Below are 25,254 nucleotides of genomic sequence, written 5' to 3'. Positions count from 1 at the left end.
TTGCACAGCAAACAAAGACTTTGCAGGTATGCTTAAGGGTCTTGAACCTGGGAGGTTACCTTGGATTATTTAACAGATCCTAAACACAGGCCTGGCGGTCGTTTTAAGAAGTCAACAGTGACAACAGTACATGAAGATTAAAGGGGTCACAAGCCCCAGCATGCAGGGGCCTCCAGAAGCTTTCGGGGGCAACAGAAAGGCAGCAGATTCCTCCAGAAGGTGTCCAAAAGGAGCCAGCCTAAGTTTTTATTCTACTCCTGGTTTTTCTGGCTCCAGAGCTGAGCTGTTTGATAATGCTCCGTTTATGTTTGAATAGCCATTGGAAGCTGTCCTTCCAGAAAATCCTTACCACCTCCCTCCTAGCACCTCCTCTTTTCATCCACCCTATGAAGAATTTATAGCCATCCCACTGTATCCATGGGAGACCAATTTCTGAGCCACCTGCCAATACAAAAACCAAATGATGCCCAAGCCTCTTATATAAAAGCCGCAGTATTTGCTTGCACCCTACCCACATGCCTCTATGTACTAAAAATCATTTCCTGATCATCAAATTCACAATGCAATATCTAATTGCATGCCTAATCTCCAATGCAATATCTAATTGTACACCTAATATCCAATGCAAATGCTGTGAATGGGAGGGGCGCTGTATTGCTTAGGGAACAGTGATGAGGAAAATCTGTACATATTCCACGTAGTTGTAACTTTGGAAAAATACTCTCACTCTGCAATTGATTGAATTCAAGGATGCAGTGCCCATTGGCCTGGCCTTCATCTATTTCAATAGAGAAAATAATTTCACTTTTCAACTACAATATTTTAAAAATATTTAGCTAAAAACATTTAGCTAAATTTAAAAAAAAAAAAAAAAAAAACCCTGGTGCTCACAGCCCCGAGGCAACGTTACAAAGGAAACTTTAAAGACAAAGGTACAACCAGAGTGTGGTGCTGTCTCTCACTTTTGTTTTTGAGACATGGTTTCTGTTTGCTTGTTTTAAAACAGAGTCTCACTATGTAGCGCCGGCTGTCTTGGCTGCCTCACTCTGTAGACCAGGCTGGCCTCAAAAAAGAGTGTGTCACTCGGCCCAGCTAAAACAGTTTCTGATACTCCAAGGTGGCCTCAAACTTCCGAGGTAGCCAAAGATGATCTTGAACTCCTGATCTCCTGACCTTATTGGCCAAGTTCTGGGATTTCAATGATATGCTATCATATTTGGCTTTTTATGAAGTGTTGGAGATTGAACCTAGAACCACAAGCATGCTAGGCAAGTACTCTACCAGTTGAGGCACAGTTTCAACCCAGAACATAAGGTTTTAAAATCACTGGTTGGTTTGCTTTTGCAGAGAGTAAATTGCTCTCGTTGAGTTTGATGGGAGAGCAGGTACACGCTTTTTTTTTTTTTTTTTTTTTTTGACACCAAATCTTTTTCTCTGGGGCATGAGTCTCAAGGCCATGGGCCTGGGGCCCCTACTGCACATCCTGTTCATCGGCACTGCCTCCAGGATCCTGTGGCTTCATCGTATCTGGAAGCTCTGGAGGGGCAGGAGAAGGGCTCTGTGCACGGAGTTTCAGAGGCGTCATCTGTTTGGAAGGCCAGGCTCACAGTGGCTGGGGCCTGTGGCCATGCTGTCTGGCTAGTGAAGCCACACTCACGCAGAGTTTTTCTGTCATCAGGAAGCTGGTTGTCCTTGTACAGCTGCTACTGGTCCAGCCGCCACTTGAGGATATGCTTCAGCTTGAAAACGGCGCTCCACTCTGGCATCTGTGAAAATGGCGGTCTTGCGGCATCTGATCTTTAGAAACAGGTCCTAAGGGTGGCGGAACTATCATTGTTAGCCTGAGGCCCCGCCCTGGTGCCCACCCCTTTGCTGAGTACACACTTCTGGTTTTGTCTGTTCACTTTCTATGTTGATTTTAAGCAAGACAGACTACCCAGGAAGCTGTCAAGAAACCTGCTTATATTATCCTTTTCAATCTTAACCTGAAATTTAGCTCTGATTCATTTCATTGCTGGGTCACACAACACAATTATGTCTAAAAACAAAGTACCAAAAATCCAAAGAGAAAAAAACCTGTAATTTCTCATTTAATACTATGAGCCTATTAAATTATTGTAAAGGGGCTTACAATGTGGCCCCATGAGTAGAACACTTCCCTAGTGTGCATGAAGCTCTGGGTTCAATCCTCAGCACAGGAGAACAGGTCAGAGAGTACAAAGTCATTCTCAGCCACATGGCAAGTTCAAGGTCAGAGGCTGCATGTATGTACATTGCAATAGCTTATGCAATGACTCAAGACTACCCTCCATTAGGACTCCATTTCTGGCTCTTTCTTTTTTATTTTATTTTTTTAATTATTCAGATTACAACTCAATTGTTATCCCATCACCTGTATCCTCTCGTTCCTCCCTCCCTCCCGCTTTCACCCTATTCCCCTCCCCTAGGTCTATGACCAAGGTCTTTCATGGTAAGTAGCTAGCTACATGCTATGTGCTACTTAGCCTCCGGGTTTATCATATTTGAACTATCATGGATGACTTTTGGCTTCCGGTCTGCCTAAATACCACGGCACATCCAAGTGAATGCATAGCCTACGACTGCCTACCAGAGTCCAGTCAAAAGATGGCCATCCTATAGCTAGTCATCACATAAAGAGAAGGGGAAATATAAAAATGGCAAAGTCTCATAAAATTCATGGGCCTTGGAGAATATAGTTATTGTCTGCAGGAGGCAGAAAATACAACTGAGTATGTTTTCATCTGGTTTTCTGCTCATTTTCTGCTTTCTTCCTTTTTAAAAAAAAAATTTCCCTCTCCTTCAGTTGCTGTAATTATTTTGTCCCCATAAATTTCTTTCTGTTCCCTAAGGAGGTCCAGTCTGTTTTTCTTCGCTTTCTTATCTGAGAGCAAATCCAACAGATACTCATCTCCCACATAGGGACCCTTTCCTGCTCATCTCTGGTGGAGCCAGGCCACCTGAGAAAAGGGCAGCAGACCAAGTAACCGGAGGGGCGTGGGTCCAATTTCCTCAGTCAGCAAACGTGCTGAGGGCGCTTCCTCTCTGCACAGGGCCCCCTCCATGTCAGTTGCCTACCAAGTCATTTAAATGACTAATACTGTGCTATTTACCAAATCATATTTTTTTCTAAATATACTGACCCCTTATTGGGAGGCATATGCTTTGAAATGATCTCCCCAACAATACAGCAGTGGCTGGTGGGTCTTCCTCGGCTCACGCTCCAGACAGAACCTTCTGGGAGGCTCTGTAGGCGGGAAGCTGTGTTGCACTGAGCCCCTTCTGCTGATACTGGGGATCAACTGGACATTAAATCGAGATTCCTTTTATTTTAATCACTTTGACTGCTGGTGCAGTTATTATAGTAAATAATTTTCTCACGCTATTTTACAAGCATATGGCCTTAATCTATTTGGATTACAGCAAGAAAATGTCTTCAACTAGGCAAGTTACAAATGATGTTGATTTGTTGCCTATAATTCTGGAGGACAGGAAGCCCAAGGTTGAAGTGCCCACATAGTCAGTCTCTGATAAAGGGTAAATCTTTGCCTCATAGCTGGTACCTTCTTGCTGTTTCCTCAGATGGTAATAAAAGGCTTAATAAAGCTTCTTTTGGGCTTTTTCATGACCACTCGTGAGTGGCTTTCCCTCATGACTTAACCACCCTTAAAGCAGTCCCCAATACTGTTCATTGGTGACAATTTTCAGTAAGTCAAATTCAGGGGCGTACAAATAAACTCAGACCAAAGTGCACACTGGCCATACATTTTAGAATTTGATTGAAATGACCCAATTCTAAGTTTTCAGAAGCAAAAATAAACATGCAGGTCATTTCAAGTGTGAAAAACTCCATCTTGAATCAGTGTGTTCCACTTGAGTGTGAGAACACTTGATCCTACTATGTCCTACCCTCCCTGTGTCTATGTGGCTTGTCTGTGACTCTCTATGTCCTCCCACTATAGCCAAAGCTTACTCCTTGGCCTATTAAAGTTGGCTTTGATCTTTAAAATTGTTTGGGAATTTGGATATGAGTACAAAAGTTCTGGGGCAAAGCTTTTAACAGCATTCTGTTTCTGCCCACCTTCCCGGAAACTTCCAATATTTGCTACGAAAATAAGACACCTCAGCACCCAGCAGCTTGTGATAAACGAGACCTGCCAAGATGACCAGAGCCCAGCTTAACTAAAGCCCCTTCTGATGTGGACTGAAGTATGCTCTCCCCGAAAAATGTCAGAACTTTAAGTGCTAACCCCTAGGCCCTAAGGTCCTCATGATTGGTCTATATGACAGTAGTTGAAGTTATGACCTTGAAAGAGGTAATTAGGCTCATATAGATGGACTGTAATGCACTATGACTGGTGGCCTAAGAAGAGATTGTAATGTAGACCTGTCTATACATGAGGGAAAGACCCTGTGAAGACAGGACGAGGACAGCCACTTGCATGGAAAGACGCCGTCCAAGAACACCACAGCTCATTTGAGACTTCTAGCCCCCACAACCATGAGAAAGCACAGTTTGTTGTTTTGCTCAAAGCAACCTAGTCTATAGTACATTATTCTCCCTGACAGACTAATTGACTGTTCAACACAGTGTAATGTAATGACTAGGAGCAAAGGCTTATTGCTTGAAGCCACTGAGTTTGGGAGCGGTATTCCACACAGTGTCCCTGCTGTAACAGCTGGTCTTATTTTCACTTTCATTCTTCATTGCCATTATGATGTCCTGTGGTCATAATATAAATGGCATGCTTGTACAACAAGAAGCCAAATGCTCCTGGGGATCAGAGGCCACTTTTCGTTTAGCTTTGTATCCCTATATTAGTTAACTTTTCATCTATATTACAAAATACCTGATGTAATCAATTTAAATGAAGAAAGGCTCATGACTTAAGAGGCGACAGGGAAGGTCAGCAGGGAGGACAGGGAAAAGCTGGTAGCGGTGAGAACATGTAGCTGACGGTCCTCCCATCTGGGTGGGCCTAAGAGCAGAAGGAGGCGTCCTGGCCTCTGCTCACCTCCTCTGTTTCCCATTTGTGCTCAGGCTTGGACCCCAGTCAATGAGATGGTGTCACCCACATACAGAACAGGTCTTACCCTTCCATTCACCCTTTCTGGAAACTTCCTCATGGACACGGTGAATGCCACATTTATATCCTTGGTGTTTCTCAAGTCAAGTTGACAACTTAATTGGTCCACAGTTCCAAAACTCAGGACGATTAATGAGGAATAATGGAAGACGTGACCAAATGCAGAGTACAGAAAGGCACAAGGGAGTGAGCAGAGGCTGCTTGTAAGAAATATATCAACAAAATATGGGAGATGGATGGTGTTTTGAAGGAAACTTGAGGATTAAATTTAGAATATGTTTCAGAGCTTATGTTCAAAGAATTGAGAGTTGTTGTTTGCTTGATTGATTGATTGGTGGCCTACTTACGTGTTTGCTTCTGGTGTTCCATCTGCCCTCTGACCATGAAATTGCAGGTACAAATCTCTGTCTCTCTTCAGGACATTGTTTTCTAAAAAATAAATTACCCATTAATCAGACAACAGCACAGATTTCAACAGTGACCAAAAAACAAAACAAAACAAAACAAAAAACAAAAACCTGTGAAATGAAAGCACATGACCTCATTGAGGCCAGGGACCATGGCATAAATCACAGGGGTGCTGGTGGTGAGAAACGGCGAGGCGCTGCCGACAAGGACTGCGTAATGTCAAGGACTTATCTCTATAAGGAAGCTAACTGATCAGTGGCAGCAGGCAAGTGAGACCGTGCATCTGAGAAAAGGGATTTGTTAAGATTCACACTAGTCCTGTTAGATACGGCTTGGCAGCAGCAATAAACTCATAGTTATGTATGACGACTGGTGAGAAGAGACTATAGATAAATATCAGTTATATTTGCACCGTCAGCTTCCCTTAGGGAACGCCCACAAAACGAAACGCATCTGCGTTTGAAAACTGACCTCTTGTACCACTAGAAGGTTATGTGACCTTGTATTCCTTGCTTTCCCTCATGGAAGTGACAAAAAGGGGGTGTGGTTTATCATTGGGGAACAGAGGGCATTGTGATGGAGAAGGCATGGCAGCAAGAGTAACTGGTCATGGGCTGGAGAGATGGCTCAGAGGTTAAGAGCACTGGCTACTCTTCCAAAGGTTCCGAGTTCAATTCCCAGCAACCACAAAGTGGCTCACAGCCATCTACAATGAGATCTGGTGTCCTCTTCTAGCTTTGGCGTGCAGGCAGAACACTGTATACATAATAAATAAATAAATCCTAAAAAAAAAAAAAAAAAAAAAAAAAAGATTAACTGGTCACATTGTCCCAGCAGCCAGGAAACACAGATGAGTTCTCTCCTTTTCACTCACAAGTTAGGGATCAAGTCCAAATGTGGGGTAAGGGTTTCTTCCGCTTTTAAACAGCTCTGGAATCCCCTACAGGCACAGACACAGGTACATTCCAGATTTGGTCAGGTCAAAACTGACAGTGAAGATTAACCGAACACATCAAGAGAATTACTTAGTGCCAGACGTGAAGCTCAGCGGCGGAGTGCTTGCCTGGCCCTCAAGAAGCTCTGGGTTCAACCCCCATCTCCACAATAATAACTATTATTCAATCTCTCTGAACTTTAACTCTACACCTTAACATGGGTATAGCACTCCTTGGGTCCTGGCAGCCTGTTATCTGCCTTGTGCTAGCCTACTATGTGTCATGTGCTAGCCCACTATGTGCTAGCCTACTATCTGCCATGTGCTAGCCTACTATGTGTCATGTGCTAGCCCACTATGTGCTAGCCTACTATCTGCCATATGCTAGCCTACTATCTGCCATGTGCTAGCCTACTATCTGCCATGTGCTAGCCTACTATCTGCCATGTGCTAGCCTACTATCATCTGCCATGTGCTAGCCTACTATCTGCCATGTGCTAGCCTACTATCTGCCATATGCTAGCCTACTATCTGCCATGTGCTAGCCTACTATCTGCCATGTGCTAGCCTACTATCTGCCATGTGCTAGCCTACTATCTGCCATATGCTAGCCTACTACTGCATGTGCTAGCCATCATGTGCTAGCCTACTATCTGCCATGTGCTAGCCTACTATCTGCCATGTGCTAGCCTACTATCTGCCATGTGCTAGCCTACTATCTGCCGTGTGCTGGCTTATAAAGTAACTAACAATAATGACCTTTTAGCGGTGTCATTATGGTTACACTTTGGCTTTGCTCCATAAACAGAACTAATCTAGTCAATACATCTAAGCATCCACTCACCTTCCACAGTAAAGCTACCTACACATTATAGGTCACTATTGATTCATTATGTTTGAATTGGCACGAGAGCTTTGACAGGGCCCATTTGCACACCCACATCCTCTGTCATGAGCAAGTTGCTGTCGCTGTGGATAACTGACAGTGCAAAAACTCAACCCAGAGCAAGAGTCTCTGACGCTGTGATGGAGACCTAGTGGAATGCATCCGGGAAATATTTTGAAAGCATTAGGTAACTAATTCTTTTTGAACTTAAAATTAGTTATTTACTGGTATTAGGGAAACACCTCCATTGCTGTGTTTCTGAGCAGTTTAACTCTCTGTTCACAGTCTTGCTCAGGCTTCCTGGATGTTCTTTCTTGACTTTAAAATCTTCTCATTTTAAAGCTGAGAGCTGTGGCTAAACTTGCGCTTTTCCATTTTCACTGTGGCAGACAATATCAACAGTATTTTTCATCCCCACCAAGGTAGACTAACAAGATTTTTATTTTAGTGTGGATTTCAAAATGTGTGTTCAACGCAAGCAACAGATGTTTAGGTAGAACATTGAAGCTTTCTGTGGACCATTTCCTGTCTTCGTGTTTGTATTTATCATATTCTAGGAAACAGGTTCCTGGGAGTGTTCAAGGATCCTGCCTCAACCTGGAGTGCCAGCTGTGATCTTAAATCTTTTATCTGAAAAAAATAGTAGATGACCTTTCCCCAAATAGAGAAATTACATTTAGCAATGATTAATATTCTGTATGTTAGTGTTTTGTTATTTATGAGTATGTTGGTTTTGGTGGTATGTATGCAGGTTTTCGCTGTTTACGTTATTTTAGAAACACAGAACCGGGAGCCAGAGAAACGATGCAGTGGGCAAATGTGCTTACTGCCAAGCATGAAGGTCTAAGTTCAATCCCTGTGAACCAACATCTGAAAACTGCCTTCTGTCTTTTACACTCTAGCTATGGCAGGTACAGACACACACACACACACACACACACACACACACACACACACGTACGCATGCACGCACACACATGCAGACACGCATGTCTTCTCTCAAGGCAATTAACCATTTATTCTTCTTTTCAAGATAACTCTGCTCTTGTCCTTTGCCCTGTGTTCTGTGATAGACTAGTCACCTCATAGTTGACTTTCTCAGCATTACTTTCCCCTGGGGTCTTGCCTTATAAATAATGAGTGCTTGACCACAGCTCTATACACTGCCTCAATTGAATTCTTCTAACTGGAACCTCAAAAATGCCCAGGGAAGGTGGTTTCCCATCTGAAACCAAGCCCATTCCTCCTGCTTTGAAAACAAAGTAGAATTCCCCCTTGTGTATGAGAAATTAGTCACAGGAAAACTCAAGGGAGCCTAGCTAGCTACCATCAGTTGGTTTATACCTGTGGTGGCTTGAATGAAAATGACTCTCACTGGCTGTGCTGGGGGGGGCACTATTAGGAGGAAGTGTGTCACTGGGGTGGGCTTTGTTGTTTCAGATGCTGGAGCCAGGCTCAGTGTCTCCCTCTTCCTGCTGATCCAGATGCAGAGCTCTCAACGCCATGTCTGCATGCACACCGCCATGTTTTCCACCATGTTAATAATGGACTAAACCTCTGAAACTGTTAGGCAGCCCCAATTAAATGTTTTCCTTTGTAAGAAATGCAGTGTTCTTGGTGTCACAGCAATAGAAACCATAACTAAGACAGGATTCTTGGAAGGTACCACATCTCTTTCTAGACTTTTTCCCTCCACATTTGAAACTGTAAAAATGTCATTCTCTGTAGATAACAGAGTCAGTAAATGTTTCAAGTCCCAGAGTTGTGTGTGTGTGTGTGTGTGTGTGTGTGTGTGTGTGTGTGTGTGTGTGTGTGTGTTTTAAACATCCTACATTAAGCTACAGTAGATGTTCCTATATCCTACTTAAATGACTGTGGTCCATGTCTGATAGGGGATTCGGAAGTAATAATACTTTCCAGGCTATAGTGGAAGCTGTCAGCTACACCTACAGGTGTCATGTATTTATAGGAATGTTTGCACCATAATTGTCTAATCTTGGCTAGAACAAAAATAGAAGCAAGAAAACAAATTTCAGGTTTTCATAGCTATCATGTAAAGCTGTTGATCCTGCAAAAGATTTTTTTGAGAAAGTACAGAAATTGGAGTAAGCATGGTTCCTTCCGGTTCCCACCTAGGGTCATATTTCCCTACCTTGAAAGCAAAGTCCTCAAAATCAGTAGCTAAGGAGTTGTCAGTTTCTATCTGTTAGCTGAGCTTGAAAGACTAATCAGAACTTAAACAATAAACACCAGGTAGTTTCTCCACTGGATCTCTATTTTCAAATGAGGTCTTCCTCAAACCTGAGCTATTTCCTGAGGCTTAAGAACCCTGGGCCCATTATTTGCATTCTTTCGCTCAGTTGTTTGGTTTAGGTTTGCTTCTGTGCAGTGTATAAGTTATCCATTTGTTCATTTACTCATCAGATAGTTCTGAAGTGATGGGAAAACCAAGAAAAGTCTGGTATGGGCCCTGGACCCTTTGTATTTGCTGCTCCAGTTTCTGCAGTCTCCCCACCTTACCCTGACATTTCTCCCTAAAAATTCTGCAGCTGAAGCATGATCTGTCCAAAGGAGAAAACAGTTTGCCAGCTGAAAACCAACTAAAAAATCCAAACAGAAAAAAATAAACTAAAATTCTGAAAAGCTGAGAGCTGTTTATTTCACATTTTAAATTGAGGTGTTACTTCCTATATCTTAGATATGCAATAGTGTGTGTGTGTGTGTGTGTGTGTGTGTGTGTGTGTGTGTGTGTGTGTGTGTGTGTATGCACTAATCAGGGCCATATGGTGCACACAATATGTTAGCTATTTTTTCTTTTCTTTCTTTTAATTTTTTTCCATCTTCAATTATGAAGGAATCTGTGCACATGGGCACAGGTGCTTGCTGAGGCTTAAAGAGGGCGTCGGATGCCTAGATCTGGAGTTAGAGGCCCCTGTGACTGTGACAAGTGGGAACGGAACAGAGGACTTCTGCAAGACAAGTTAACTGCTCTTAGCCCCTGAGCCGCCTCGCTAGTACCCCTTTCTATCTTTTGGACTTTGTTTACTTGTAGTCACAGTTTTAGGCAGGGTATACCAGGAAACACAAGCACAAAAAAAAAAAAAAAAGCCATGATTACTGACTCCAGGGTGCTACGGTAGCAAAGGGAGACATTCAAGTAAATAACGGGCAGCCCTGAGAGATAAATGTGGCCACCGAGGTGAACATAAGAAGACCGTGGATATTTAACGCAGGTAAACACAGAAGCAGAGGCCTTGCAGAGGAAGGCCTTGAAATTTTGACGGCCCGCCTTTCATGGAACACTGAATCTCAGACCTGAACTAAAGACTTTGTAAGCATTTTCTGACTGAATCTTATTCACACGCACGCACGCACACACACATGTATACATACGTGCACACTTTACAGACAGAAATCCATGGGAGATTGCCCAAGCTACTCTCAAGCACACAAACTGCCATGTCAGAGGCAAGACTGAGGCTTGCCCCCACGCCCTCCATGTCCTCCCATAGTCACCGCCCTGAGCATGTGGCTCTGGACCAGCAGGTTTTGAGGCTGAGCAGCTGTGGGTCCAACTAAAAGTGAGGAGAACCTGTGGAAAGACACCTGACTCTGAGGCAAGTCACTTGGCACTGGAGGGTTAAAAAATAACCTGTGAATGAGTGTAGAGCATTTGCTTAGGAAGCATGTGACCCTACGCTCGACCTCCTGAATACATATGTTTTCCATGATGGACTCTCTGAGCCCCATAAACTATATAACCACTTATGGTCGCAAATGTCTTATGTGAGGAAAAGAAGGCGCTGCACTAGAGGCCCAGCTCACACACTCTCTTGTGTCCCGGAGTCCTGGGTGGGCAGGATACGAGCCATCAGTCACCCCTCCACATCCAGATGAGTCTCTGAACGAGGGTTAAGGCTTATCTCCACACAGCCACCCCAACTACAGCCACCCTTGGAGCCACTGCATTACCCTTCCATTCTCTTTTCACTTTGGCTCCTGTGTTCATCTCTTGATGCAGCAAATGACTTCCAACTCTAGCTACGGCAACACACATCACCCCAAGGTTCCGAGGGTCAGACAACGAGGTGAGAATCGCCTGGCTACACTGAGGATGCTGGCAGCACACCTTCTTCCCTAGAGGGGCTGCAGGAGAGCCTGCTTCCTTGTCCATCCCAGCTTCCTGAAACTCTCACGACCTTGATTCCGGGCCCTTCTCCATCCATCTCCAAAGCCAGCTCCAGCAAGTGGGCATTCTTGCAGTGTTGTGTCCGGGTCTAATTTGCTCAAGGACTCCATGTTGACCTTGATCCCGTGCAGAAGATCTAGAATGATCTCTTTAAGGCCAGCTGGTTACTGAACTTAATTCCACTCCTACCCTTAGTTTGCTAAGCAACGGTTCTGGAGATGAAGAAGGCATGCCTGGGGACCACCGTCCCTTCGCTCAATCAGCAACACAGAGTCTCTCTGCTGCCTCCACCTACCAGTTTGGACAAAACAAGAAAATCTGTGCGTGTGGCAGTTGACAGGAGTATCCAACCCACTTAAATGTCAATTTCAGATCAGCAATGAGCATGAGCAAACTCCACTCGGTACTAGGACACGCCTACGCAGAAGAGCTGCTGTCTCTATCGGCACAGCTGAGGGGACAAGCCCCAGCTCATCACCAGCCCCATCATGCCTTCGCTGCTACTACTTGACGAGAGAACGTAAAGGGCTCACACACTTTAGAAAGAAGACTTAGTATGAGCTCAGCATGGGCCGTGAGACCCTCTCTCAAAATAAGCAAAGCCACAGAACTGAACCTAAATCAGATTTTTTTGCTATGGTGTCCTATGTGTTTCACTGCAAGCTAAGATTGTGAAGCCTGGTCAAATTTGAATAGTCCAGTTAAAATGAACAGTTCTGTATTTAATTCACAAAATTAAATACAGGATATACTTACATAAAAGGATATACTTATACTAAAAAGTAGCCCTTGTTTAATGTAAATTGATAGTTAACTCTGTGCCCTATATTTTCATTAGCTAACTATGGCAACCCTGTTGCCCTGAACCTTCTCGAAGAAGCTATGCTACTCAGAAAGCTCTATAGCCCTGCTAACCTAAGGTCAGACACGCCCTCTGCATTTGCTGGGGTTTTGTTTGTTTTTTTGTTTGTTTGTTTTTCTTATTTTGTTTTATTATTGTGAAAAACAGTCACATCAGAAACAAAAAAAAAATATGATTGTTAGCATCCCTTTGAAATCTATTGTAGGGCACTAATACATTAATTCTACATGGATATATATTCTTCTGTCTAGCCTCACAAGAAGAAAGCCAACCTCAGCACACAATTTGTCTAGAGTCACTCATCTACCAAAGTGGAGAGTGAAGGTTGGGCTTGTAGCTTCATGGTGGAGATCCTGCCTAAGAGCCACAGACCCTGGGCCCAGCACTGGCAGGGCAAAAACACATGATAAACTAAATAAAATATTAAAACAGATCATAAGCTTTGAGAATTCAACCTGGTTCTGACTACCTAGAGAAAAGTCATCCTTCTATCTTCCCCACCCATCAGAGCTTCTCTGACAGGGAGCTGTGGCCTCTGCATATTCAGCCTCCACCTACTGTCAGTTATCTGTACATCTACATGCATTCTAAACCTCTGCACAGGATCCTCTCCCTCTCCCCCTCCCCCTCCCTCTTCCCTTCTCTCTCCCCCTTTCTCTCCCCTTCCCTCTCCCTCTCTCTCTTTCTCTCCCCCTCTCTCTCCCCCTTCCTCTGCCTCTCTCTCCCTCTTTCTTTCTCTCCCCTCTCTCTCCCTCTCCCTCTTTCTCTCCTCCTCCCTCTCCCTCTCCCTCCCTCTGCCTCTCCCTGTCCCCTCCACCTCCCTCTCCCTCTCCCTCCCTCTCCCTCTGCCTCTCCCTGTCCCCTCCACCTCCCTCTCCCTCTCTCTCCCCCTTCCTCTCCCTCTCTCTCCCTCTTTCTTTCTCTCCCCTCTCTCTCCCTCTCCCTCTTTCTCTCCTCCTCCCTCTCCCTCTCCCTCCCTCTCCCTCTCCCTCTCACTCTCCCTCTGCCTCTCCCTCTTTCTCTCCTCCTCCCTCTCCCTCTCTCTCCCTCTCCCTCTGCCTCTCCCTCTCCCCTCCACCTCCCTCTCTCTCTCTCCTTCTCCCTCTCACTCTCCCTCTGCCTCTTCCTCTTTCTCTCCTCCTCCCTCTCCCTCTCTCTCCTCTCCTTCTCCCTCTCCCTCTCACTTTCCCTCTGCCTCTTTCTCTCCTCCTCCCTCTCCCTCTCTCTCCCTCTCCCTCTTTCTCTCCCTCTCCCTCTTTTCTCCCCCTCCCTCTCCCCCTCCCTCTCCCTCTCCCTCTCCTTCTCCCTCTTTCTCTCCCTCTCCCTCTTTCTTTCTCTCCCCCTCCCCCTCCCCCTCCCTCTGCCTCTCCCTCTGCCTCTCTCTCTCCCTCTCTCTCTCTCTCTGTCTCTCTCTCTCTCTCTCTCTCTCTCTCTCTCTCTCTCTCTCTAATGAAACTATGTAATTACAGTTAAATTTAGGATAAATTCAGGAAAAGACTCAAAGTCAATCAATCATAGGACACAGAGAATATCTCCTGCTGTCAGATGGCACCACAGCTTGGCTGTTGCCCTATTTGTAGAAACTTTCTAGGTTGTTTTTAAAGTCTAAGGCACAACATTTACTAAGCTGCCTTTCCCCTAAGTTGACAGGATCAACTTTTATTTAATTTCATTCGATATTGAATCTTCTTTGAAAGCCACTTTTGATTATCCAGGCTAAAGGAAGGTATTGCAAAACACCAGATAAGGAAGCAATTAAGTTTACCTTCAGAATATGTCACGGCACTTACACTTTGTTCACCACAGTAAAGCAGGGAGGCTCAGGCTCCCTGCCTGTGTGCTGTCCGATGCAGCCTCCTCTCCTCGAGCCCACAGTCAAGCCCATCTGTGGAGCTGTCTTCCTTCAAGGGCAGGAGTGAGGACGAGCAAGCCGGGGACCTAGATGGAACAGCGGCCTCGCCTTTCCGGAATACCTGTCAGGTCTACTGTGAAGTGCATCAGCCCCTGAGTCAAGGACACGCTGGAACTCCTTCTGAGTCACTAAAGCTCCAAGAGAGACTGCTTCTCTTTTCTTCCCCTTTCCCATATTAGCTTTTGGGAGCATGAAGACATGCTATTCACAACCTCTGCCAGTCAGGAGTCATCATCTGAAGAGGTACATAACAGGAATAAATAGCCAAAATATGGTGCACCCTTAAAAGGGAATAAAATTCTGAAACATGCTACAACATGGATGAAAAAATATAATAGTAAGTGAAATAAAAACCAACACAAAAGCACAAATATTTATTATATGAGCTACATGGAATAGGCAAATGAGTAGAGACAGAACACAGTGTAGAGGTCACCAGAGCTAAAGGGAACAAGGAATGTGGAGTCATTACATCAGGAAGCATTTAGGTTCAGTTTTGGAAGATGAGTGCATTATAGAAATGGACAGTAATGCTGATTGCACAGCTCTGGGGAGTTGAATGTAACACCACTAAATTGTAAACTCAAAAATGATGCAAATGCGTTATTTGTTGTTTATAATTTGCTGTGATTTAAAATCAAAACTATCAACCAACTGAAAATTTCCTCTTAAGGGAATGAATAGGCATACAAAAATATTAAGGCCGGTAATTTATTTACCTCTCCCCAAAGAATGTGACTTAAGAAATGATCTTTGTTCTAAAATTGCAAATAAATAATCTGAAGGAAAAAAATTGTGATGCTGTTTAATTCGCTCAAGGCCCTAATGAGTTTGCTTTATAACATCAGAGAACACAAATGGGGCTGGGGATAGAGGGTAGCAGGCAAAATTCCTCGCCACACAAACGTAAGGAGCAGAGGTCAAAACCCTAGAAGCGACATAACTGCCAGATGGTTGTGGCAGCCCACCTATAAACAGTCAGGAGGTGGGGATGAGGGACCCTGAGTCAAGCTGGCTAATTAGTGCCTGAATCAGTGAGCTCTAGATTCAATTGAGAGACCCTGCCTCAATGAGCGAGGAGGAAGAAAAGTGGTCAAGACTCCCAACTTCGGTCTTGGGCCTCACACACATGTGCATGCACATACTCATCCAAACACATGCATCTCCACACGAGAAGAGTGATATATATGCACCACAATACACGTGAAAAAGTAAGGTATAGGACATGATGCGTTTACTGGGGGCTTAAGAAGAGCACAGCTGGAAGGACCTGTGAGCGTTAGACAGAAATCCAGTCTCTACTAAGTTCTCATCTCAAGCAAACAAGAGATAGCTCACCCTGGAGCCAAACACGAATGGTTATGTCCTGGGAAGATGGGTTCAGGCAGGCCTAAATGCTACACTACAGTTTGGAAATCTTTTCCTGGAGCTTCTGTAATTACAAAGCAAACTGGGCAAACCATTGCACTTTTCTGATATATGGTGGAAACATCAGGTAAGTGGGCTATAGCAGCTGAGGAGAATCTTGCTGTTGACCTCGGATGCTTTCTAATGACATTCTTAACTGTCGAGTTGGTGAGAGATAGGATTTGTCAACATGTCCCAAAAAGGTAACAAAGAGGTGGCCAATAAATGGTTATGATGGGGGCAAGAGAAAGCCCGGTATGCTCTGGCTTGGAGCCCATCCCAACCCTCCATAGCAACAGCAGATACTATCAGTCGTGGTTTTTGTTCCCCACTGCGCCCCTTGGGGAACGTCAGTTCACAGTATCCTAAAGGGTAGGAACTTCCTAGGACGAGAAAGGTGTTACTAGCAGCTTCCCAAAAGATCTGTAAGACTTCCAGGGTGTTTGCAAATGCTCAGAGGAAATGCGGACTCACCCCGATCAAAACTGAGCATGTTATCAGAGATTAACAATTAGATATAAATCAGGACCCCAGCAGTGCATGCTGCCTGTCTTTTCAGGATTCTACAACGTTACATGTTCTCCCCTTTAGTTTTAATTTTTTCACCTTGCCTAGCATCATTTTCTTTCTTACAGTGTTTATTGAAATATATTCCTAACAGAGTTGACTTTGTTAAGTATAAAAGAGGCCCATATACAATGGTACAGATTTTCCAAGGAAGTAATGCTAAACATCTTACTGAAGTGTCCAGAGCCATGGGAAAGGCAGGGTGCACTGATCAATGAATATAAACCTTAATTTGAGCCTCACAGGGAACATTCTGTTTCCCACTTAAAATGAGTACATGTGGGTCCCTGGAGGAAAACCAATCTCACATGGCTTGGCCACTTCTCAGAATTGGGCATCGCCCTCTCATTTTAAAAGCATTCGCCGGGTACACCAAAAGGGAAATGCCTGCCTTAGTGGTAGGACGTTTGTGCAGCTGTAACACACTGATAGTGCCCACGCTGCTGGGGTCAGTCAGGATTGTTAGTCACATGCAAATACTTCTTGCAGAAATGATCTCTGATGTACCCAGGCACTGCCAGAGGGTTCTGGACGCAAACTCCTGGGGTCGCCACACTGTTATTCCCTAAGACCACTGTCATATGCTTCCCCAGAGACGCTTCTTTGCTTTACCATGTCACTTTCTCAAAGCTTTATACAAACTAATCGGATTCTCATAATGATTATGTGAAATGAAGAAAGCTAAATAACAGCCACCCAAAGATGCGATGCAAAACATGGCTCCTAATCCACAGAGCCTACACATTATCCCTAAGAGGAAGCCATCTTTGTGAGGATATGGTTAAATTAAGGCTTTTAGCTGGCATCTTAACCAAGACTAGTGAGTTATCCTGAGTCCAATCATAGGCTTGTAAATAGACGGGCTGAGAGAACTTTAACACAGGTTTACACAAGAAGGGAAAGCAGAGATTAGGGTGGGGACAGTAGCCGAGGGATCCCAGCAGCCTCCAGCAACTGAAAAACCATAGATGATTCTTCACCACAGTCTTTGCAGGGACTATGGCCCAGCCAAACTCTGATTTCAGATTTTTCTACAAGAGTAAAAAAATAATAAATTCCTGTTTTGCTAAGGCATTCAATTACGGCAATGAATTACAATGGTGTTGGAAAACACTAACAGATACCTTTTTTAAAAAATCTTCGTTCTGAAAACAGGGATACAGGCATAAAAGGATGGTGTGCCATCCCAGCATATCACAGATAGTAAGTGACATAGCAAGTATTTGAACCCACACAGATGGGCTGCAGAGCAAATCCAAATCTAGAGTAAAAATTTATTCCCCTGAAGACAACTCGCTGTCCCATCCATGATGAAAGAAGAATGCTCCGCCCTCCTCCCAGAATACAGAACATACCATAGTCTATGGACCAGCAAGATGGACAGGTCTGGAAGTCTGGGGCCAGGGTACCAGCAGCATAGGTTCCTTCTAACAGCCATAGGGAGAAGTCGCTCCAGGCACGTCCTCTGGCTTCTGGTGGTGCCTAACTCTCTGGTTCTCCTTAGCATAGGCTTCTGCCCTCTTCTGCCCCTGTCTTTACAAAGCTTTTCTCTGAGTATATATATTTCTCCAAATATCCTATGACATGGGACAGGATGCTGCCCCAAGGACCTCTCTTAACTTATTAGATCATCAACAATTCCTTTGCAAGCCAGGCCATATCCTTGAGCACATAAGAGTTTGCAGGGTGTACAACTGGACCCATAATAAACCCAGCGCATTTCTCTCTGGCGCTGATGTGGTGAGCACTCAGAAAAGCAACTTCACTCCTTTCACTACCTCGTGCAGCATCTGAAAGCACACCTGGAGCTTGCCGCACGCTCGCTTGCTGTCTTGCTAGTGCTTATTTCAGCAGATTCTCAGAACAGACTGTCTGTTCTATTTTCGACTCTTGCAGCACCATAACTTCAAAGCCAGAGACAAGACTGCATTACGACCATTTTTTAAGTCTCTGAATTTTTACATTATATTATAGCCCCAAAATGTTCAGAGTTTGAGGCGATGAAGCTCCACTTTGATCAATTACCCTTCCCTCTGATCGAAATGTCCCCCATAGGCTCAAGTGTCTGAATACTGGTCTCCAATTGGTGAAGTTTCTGAGAGGTTATGGGACTTGGGGCCTTGCTGGAAGATGTATTGAGTCACTGGGGCAGACCTTGAGGTATTATATCCTAATTCATCTCCCCCTCCTCTCCCTCCCTCCCTCCCTCCCTCCCTCCCTCCCTCCCTCCCTCCCTCTCTCTCTCTCTCTCTCTCTCTCTCTCTGCGGTGTACATATGAAATGTGGCCTCTCTGTCCTGACTGCCAGGCATTCTCCTGCCACTGTGTCCTGTTTATTTGCCATGGTTTACTGCATCCCCTCTGGAACTTCAAGCTAAAATAAACCCTTTTCTCCTCTGTGCTGTTTGTTGGTAAGGTACTCTATCACGGCAGAAGAAAACTAACGCAGCCTGGATTACAGGCAAACCCTCCACCTCACAGTTTAATTTCTTCACTCCCCTTGTACCTCTTGGTGTTGAGATTTTCTCTAGTAAACCCTCAGCTCCATCTATGACTTCCTCAATACCAAGGCCGGACCTTCTGACCAAGAACCCTCCCACACACACACACACACTTCTTGTCATGTACAAGACATGTCTTGGGTGGATGAACCTGGACTTCTAGGCAGCTGGGTGCTCCTACCTTTAAGATTAAGGAGTTTACAGCACTGAGAGTCAAGCAGCTAAAGCCGAATGAATCTTTCAAAGAGTCCGGAATTGCAAACAGGGCTGCCTGTTAGAACTTATCACCTCAAGGTCAATACTGCAGCATTTCCTAGGTCATCTGCAAGCTTTTACAGAGCAGCCAAAAACCAAGTCACTCTGTACCAATGTTCACAGATGAGGTTGAACAATTTAGTTCATGTGCCTTTGTAGGTCTGTTTGGTGGTGTGTATCACATGTTTTGTACTTTTTCTGGTGAGCTCCCTAGTTGAAATGCCCTCTGAATCTAACGCTCAGGAGCTGTCTAGCATACCTAAGGGAGGAAGGCAATGAGAGGAAAGGTAACTTTGCCAATTGTTCAAATTCCTGAAAGTGACCATATGCAAGCTGAATGGTTGTGCTCAATTAAATACCATGTGTCAGGAAAACTTGCCCCAGGCATAAATCGGTCCTGAGTTCAGTGTTAACAAAGCAAAGACATCTATTAAATGGTGTCTTTAAAGGTGAATGAGATAGCTTTGAGGTGGGAGTGCCTGAATTCCATCTCCAGAGACCAGAGACTGAAAGAAAAGAAGTGACTTCTGCAAGTTATCCTCTGCCTTCTACGTGTCTGTCATAACACACAAGTGTGCACCTGCTACACATACACACACACACACACACAAGCACATACACAAACGTACACACACATACATACACACACACACATACACACTTACATACATATACACACATACACACATAAAACACATACACACACAAAATGTATACAAACACACACACACACACACACACACATGCACGACAAGGTTATATACTGACAAGCTGATGAGATATGGCTAGGGCTCTGTGAGAACCAAACCCTGCGCTTGCTCTGGGAGTATTGGCCTGTCGTGCACTAATTAGTGTTGGCTATGACGTGACAGAAGTCATCTCGAACAACAAGTAAAGCCATTACTTTACTGTCCTGCTGATCATTACTGTGGAATCCTAAGTACCTAGCCTAGCGCCTCTTACAAGAAGGAACAAGTGAATCCATGCACTAAGAAACATCACTCAATGGCCAATGGCAGTCATGCCCTCTGTCCTTGAGAATTACAGGCAGCCAGGGTCTTCCCCAAAGCATGATCCCTGTCCACAATCAGGGGACGGTTCTGCTGTTTAAGATCATAGTCTACCAATACTGCCAGTGCTGCAAAAATTCTCCGCCTATGCTTGACACTTTCACAACTAGAGTTTTGCGGCTGCTGGTGCTCTGTAGCCTTCACTTTCACCCTAGGGTACAGCTTGTTGGCAAGTGTTGCTGCTTCTAGAGGAGGGATGGGACAGGGGGATCTAATTTGCCTGCTCTGGCCAGCAGTGCCACGAGAAAGCAGATTTGAAGCCCCTGGGGTGTGAGTTATAACCCTTAGCCAGCATCCATTTCCTCAAAGTGAGGTCATTTTCCAAAGAGAATGGCTTCACATTTCAGTAACTGGAGACGCCACTGTAACCAGAATTGTGACATTAGTGCTTCAGCATTGGGGCAACTGGGGACTTAACATTTTACTTTGTTGCGTTGCACTGTAAATGTTCCCACTGTCAGAAGAGAGTTGGGAGGACAGCCTTCGCCCAGAAGCACCTCAGAGCTAATTTAGCATGAGGGATCGAGGCTGCTTCCTCCAGCGCCTGCCTAAACTGTCCTGGAAGGACAAGGAGTGGGAGAATGAGGAAGCTACATCCACGGCCCCCAGCGTTTGCTTTAATCTCCTCCCTCAGCACAGTTATCTCGCTAGGCATAGACAAGTCTACTTCCCGATTTATGGTGCTCTGGAATTGTAAAGAGGCACGAATTGCTTCCATTTTGGTTGGGAGAGATAAACCACAGTCACTTAGCAGTGGGCCTCAACCGGGAATGCCGTTGTCAGCCAGAGCCATGCCAGTCCCAATGGAGGACTCAGGAGGGACTGACTCTTGAGGAGTGCCTGTGACAGTAAGGAGAGTAGAGATGCTGGCCTGTGCAGCTTGGGAGGAGTGCTGCCAAATGTAAATTCTGTGACATTGAGTCCTATATGACATGCCGTGTTTCTCCTTGTCTGTGGGGCCTGGGAGCCCTGGAACCAGGGGAGCCAGCCTGGAGCAAGAGTGAGGTCGAGGTGTGTCCAAACCTCAGAATTGTCCTGAAATGGTCAGGAAAAGAACTGCTCCCCCACCCTGCCCGGGGCCTTCATGTCAGGTGCATGTTGCCCCGGAGCCCTCACCTTTGCTCCCCAAGGAGGTCTCACATAGCCCAGTAGCCAAGTTAAACCTCCTTTCCCCTTACAAGGTCAAAGTCCAGCAATACCCAGAATTCCTCCTTATGCAAACGAGGCATCTCCAGCAGCCTGGCTTCAGCCAATAATGAACATTCACCACGCCCCCCCCCAAAGCTCCTACTCACCTTGCAAAGCATTTAGCAGCCTTTGCTTCCCTCACCCCCCCACCCCCCACCCCGTTAAACAAGCGGTCTCTCCAAGCCTGTCTCCCGAGAGTCTGTTCTCAGTGCAGCCAGTCCCACCCATTCCCCCTCTCAGAATTGAGCTGTAAAGGACAGGAAATGGAGCCTGGACAGCGCTCGGTAGCCATAATGAAAAAGAATACAGACAGACAATAAGGAAAGTGGTTGATGTGTGGTTTACCGTATCCAGAGAAACTAGAAGTAGTATTGGAAATATCTCCTTAATTTTTGAAGTAGGAACACCTTCCTCTGCCGGGGCACATGGCCCAAGGGGATAAAACAGAGGGGCATGAGAAATGTTAGGAACCTTGGTCTCACAGAAAGACAACCTATTGAGAGCATAGTAGAGACTGCAGGGGGCAGCAGAAAGAATGCTAAGAGCAGAGACTCAGGCACCTGGCCAGCATGAAAGGCTTTTTGTACTTGACACAAGCCTTACATTTCTGGGACACTCAATTTTACCACCAGTAAAGCAGATATAACTAAAAAACTTTGACTCTATAATGCAGAATTGTCAGACAAGGCTATAAGATCATGGGTGTGGCTCTCAGTATTACAACTGCACGTGGCATTTAAGGACTGAAGGAAAGGCATCCAGTATAGATTTAAGGCCTTGTCAATGTAAATGTTCATAAATGAATTGCTGATCCAGAGACTCCTTGGGTCTGTAGCTAAGAAGAATGGCATTTGGAGCCTGTACCCCTAGATTCTTTGCCCAAATTTGCCACTAAATGGCTCTAAGAAGGTCATAGCCTTGTCAATTGTGAGTTTTCTCTGGTGTATAAAATGAAAGTGCTTCCCTTCCGGTTCTAAGAGTTTATGGAGGATTTTTTTTCCCATCTGCTATTTTTGAGTTGCATTACTTCCGGCCCTTCCCCAAGGTCTTCTCTTCGCCGACCCCACTGAACGTGAGTTGGCCATGAGTGCTTCAGAGGAGCGCATCGGAAACAAAACCACGGGAGGAATCTCTGTCCCTGGGCATCTTGTGACGATTAGCGGGAGGTAGGACTGGGTAGTGGTGCTGCTGAGAGCACAGGAAGAAGGGGGGGGGGTGATTCTGCAGGGAAGTTGGCTTTGCCAAGTGTCCAAAGCCCCTGGAAGTGAAGCCACACTCTATAAAAAGCATATCGACTGGGCACAGTAGCCTTCCTCAAGTCAAGAAAAAAGGGGTACCAATGATGTAAGCTCCCCCAGACTTCAGTGATGCCTTGCTCACTGGTGTAATCTTCTGCAAATGGGTGAGACCTCAAATTAACAGCACTCAATTGAGCCTAATGATGATATTGCACAACATTGTATCTCCTGCTCAATCAATACTTCATTTTCTCATACAGCCTTTGGTCCTGAGCTTTTACTGTGTTTTGCAAAGAATAGCAATGGCTTTGAGTGCCACCAGTCACCTTCAACCTTAATACCCCCAAGTGGCTGAGTTTGTCTTGAAATATTCCCGACATGAATACAGATCGAATCTGACACTCGGGGAGAAAAATGGCTTTACAATATTTGCTTCTTTTAAATTATGTACATGCCTGTGGGGAAGAGGCAGCATGCACACATGAGTGAATGTACTCGCAGAGGCCAGAAGATGTGGGATGCCTTGGAACTAGAGTTGCACGTAGTTGTGAGCCACCTGAGGTGGTTGCTGGGAATCGAACTCCAGCCTTCTGCAAGAGCAGGAAGTGCTCATGACCACCGAGCCATCTCTCCATACCCTGCAATGCTCACTTCTATCATGTCTGGTATGTCAGTCCTTTTCCTCACTCAAGGCAAGGTAATTCTGGCTTAGAAACCACCCTTTGCCTTTAGAAGTAACTGCAAGAGACACTGCCGACCGTCAACAAAGTTCTATGTTCTCAGGCCTCTTTGCTGTCCGGTACAGATGCGCCATTCCTGCCGTGGCTGTCACTGAAGCTCAGCAAGTTTCAAAGAAAACTGACTTTTTCCATTTCAGTTAACAAAAGGTACTCTATAACATGACGGTGGGCTAACTTGGAATTTTTGGAGATGTTTTAATATTTTATTACGTATCTTCATGTTGTATACTGTAAAGCTATATTATAGGGTCCTCATGTGTTACACACTGTAAAGATACATTTTAGGACTCCACGATGTTGTATACTATGGAGCTATTTTTAAGGTAAGAGGAAAGCACCCAGAGTGATCTCTTCTGTATCTCTTCCTTTCATTCGTGCTGAGGCAACATTTCTTCAGAAGACAAAGGAGTTTAAAGAGATTTGAAGCCCCATCGTAAGCTCTCAAGTTCTGAAGAACTCCACAATAAAATGGTGCCTTTCTTGGAGTCTGGGCGAAGACTGCTCCCACCTTTCTATTGTAACTAGGTCTCTGTTAGGGACATAACAGATTGCCAACAACTTGTCTCCAGCCATCAGGAAAGTAGGTGTACCTTTGTCCTGGGGTTTTCAGAATTGCTCTTCAGAGTCACCATATCTGGAGGGAACTGAGATTGCATGACCATCCAGTCTTTAAGACCAGGGTTGATGAGCCTGCACCCAGCCACACATTCACACCTTGGAACCAAACAGAGCACAGCGTCCTTATGGGAACGTGAGCATGACACTGAGCAGTGAAGACCTTGCACAGTTGGTCCCTTATGCTACTGTATCTTAAACCTTTCATCATAAGCTACTGGACACATTAGTTTCTCATCTGCTGCCTCGCGGTTAGACAGTTTATGTTATTCCTGGGAGCTTACTAGTTAAAAAATTAGTGACCTGAAAAATATTCTTGCTCCAGGTCATTCATTTTGTCTGAGATTATTTCCTTAAAATATATTTTCAATGATGGCAGAATCACTAAGTCAAGCAGAACAACGTTTTTAAGTTTCTTTTTTGTTTGTTTTTGTTTTTTGTTTTTGAGACAGGGTTTCTCTGTGTAGCCTTGGCTGTCCTGGACTCGCTTTTTAGATCAGGCTGGACTCGAACTCACAGTGATCCGCCTGCCTCTGCCTCCCGAGTGCTGGGACTAAAGGTGTGCGCCACCACGCCCAGCTGTTTTTAGGTTTCTTAATAGCTACTTCAAAGTTCTACATTTGGTACTAATGTCTACACCAGCACAGTCTCTCCGATATGAAGCCTATTTTGTTTTCCTTTATCTCTGCCAGTTTGGAAAACTCAAAGAAATCACACAAGAGCTTGGTAAAAATCAATTCTCTGGTGCTATTTCTTTCACTGGAGAAGTTGGTGACTTCCCATGCTGTTGAGGACCAGAGTCCAGGCAAATGAAGGCCTTCTCGGTTGCTCAGCTCCATGTCCGTAGCTCAGAGGTTTTGCAAGGATGGTTCCCGTCTCTGGCCATCATTCTTTTTCTACTTCAAGAATGTTCTTGACCTCGCCCACCTCCTATGGTCAGAATCTCAGTCACAACACTGTGTCATCCGTGCTTCCCCGTGACCTCTTCCCCATTAAAAAGACATCCCCATGCCAGAGGAGTCCAGTTAAAACTGTTCGTCTTTGTATGTCTGGGTCCTGGTACATCGTCTGCCGTAAAGAAAAAAAAAAAAAAGACAGAGTGACAGATGGTGGTGCAAAGAGAATGAATACTGGACAAGAGAAAGTGGATAGAAAATTGATATTTTTAGGGCCAAGTCTGACTTTCACCTCTATGAGCTCCAGGTGTCATGACCTGACCCGAGCGTAGTGCTCACCATCAGATTTCAGTCGTAATGTTATTTTGACAATCACGCCGATATAGCAAAGTGCTCAATGGCTATCAGGTACAAGAAACAACAAAACTTGATGTGTTCTTAAGGAATTTTAGAAGAATTGGCCTGATAGCTTTTAAGCGGAA

At 44.9% G+C, this 25,254-nt stretch overlaps 1 pseudogene; it reads right to left on the bottom strand.

Moving 5' to 3' along the window:
• Window positions 1-1,471: 1,471 nt before the first annotated feature.
• LOC127202349 (elongin-B-like) overlaps window positions 1,472-25,254 on the bottom strand; it is a 114,782-nt pseudogene continuing 90,999 nt past the window's right edge.

The sequence above is a fragment of the Acomys russatus genome, chromosome 18 (genome assembly GCF_903995435.1).
Source record: "Acomys russatus chromosome 18, mAcoRus1.1, whole genome shotgun sequence".
Taxonomy (NCBI): Eukaryota; Metazoa; Chordata; class Mammalia; order Rodentia; family Muridae; genus Acomys; species Acomys russatus.
This window is presented reverse-complemented; position numbering and strand designations above follow the sequence as displayed.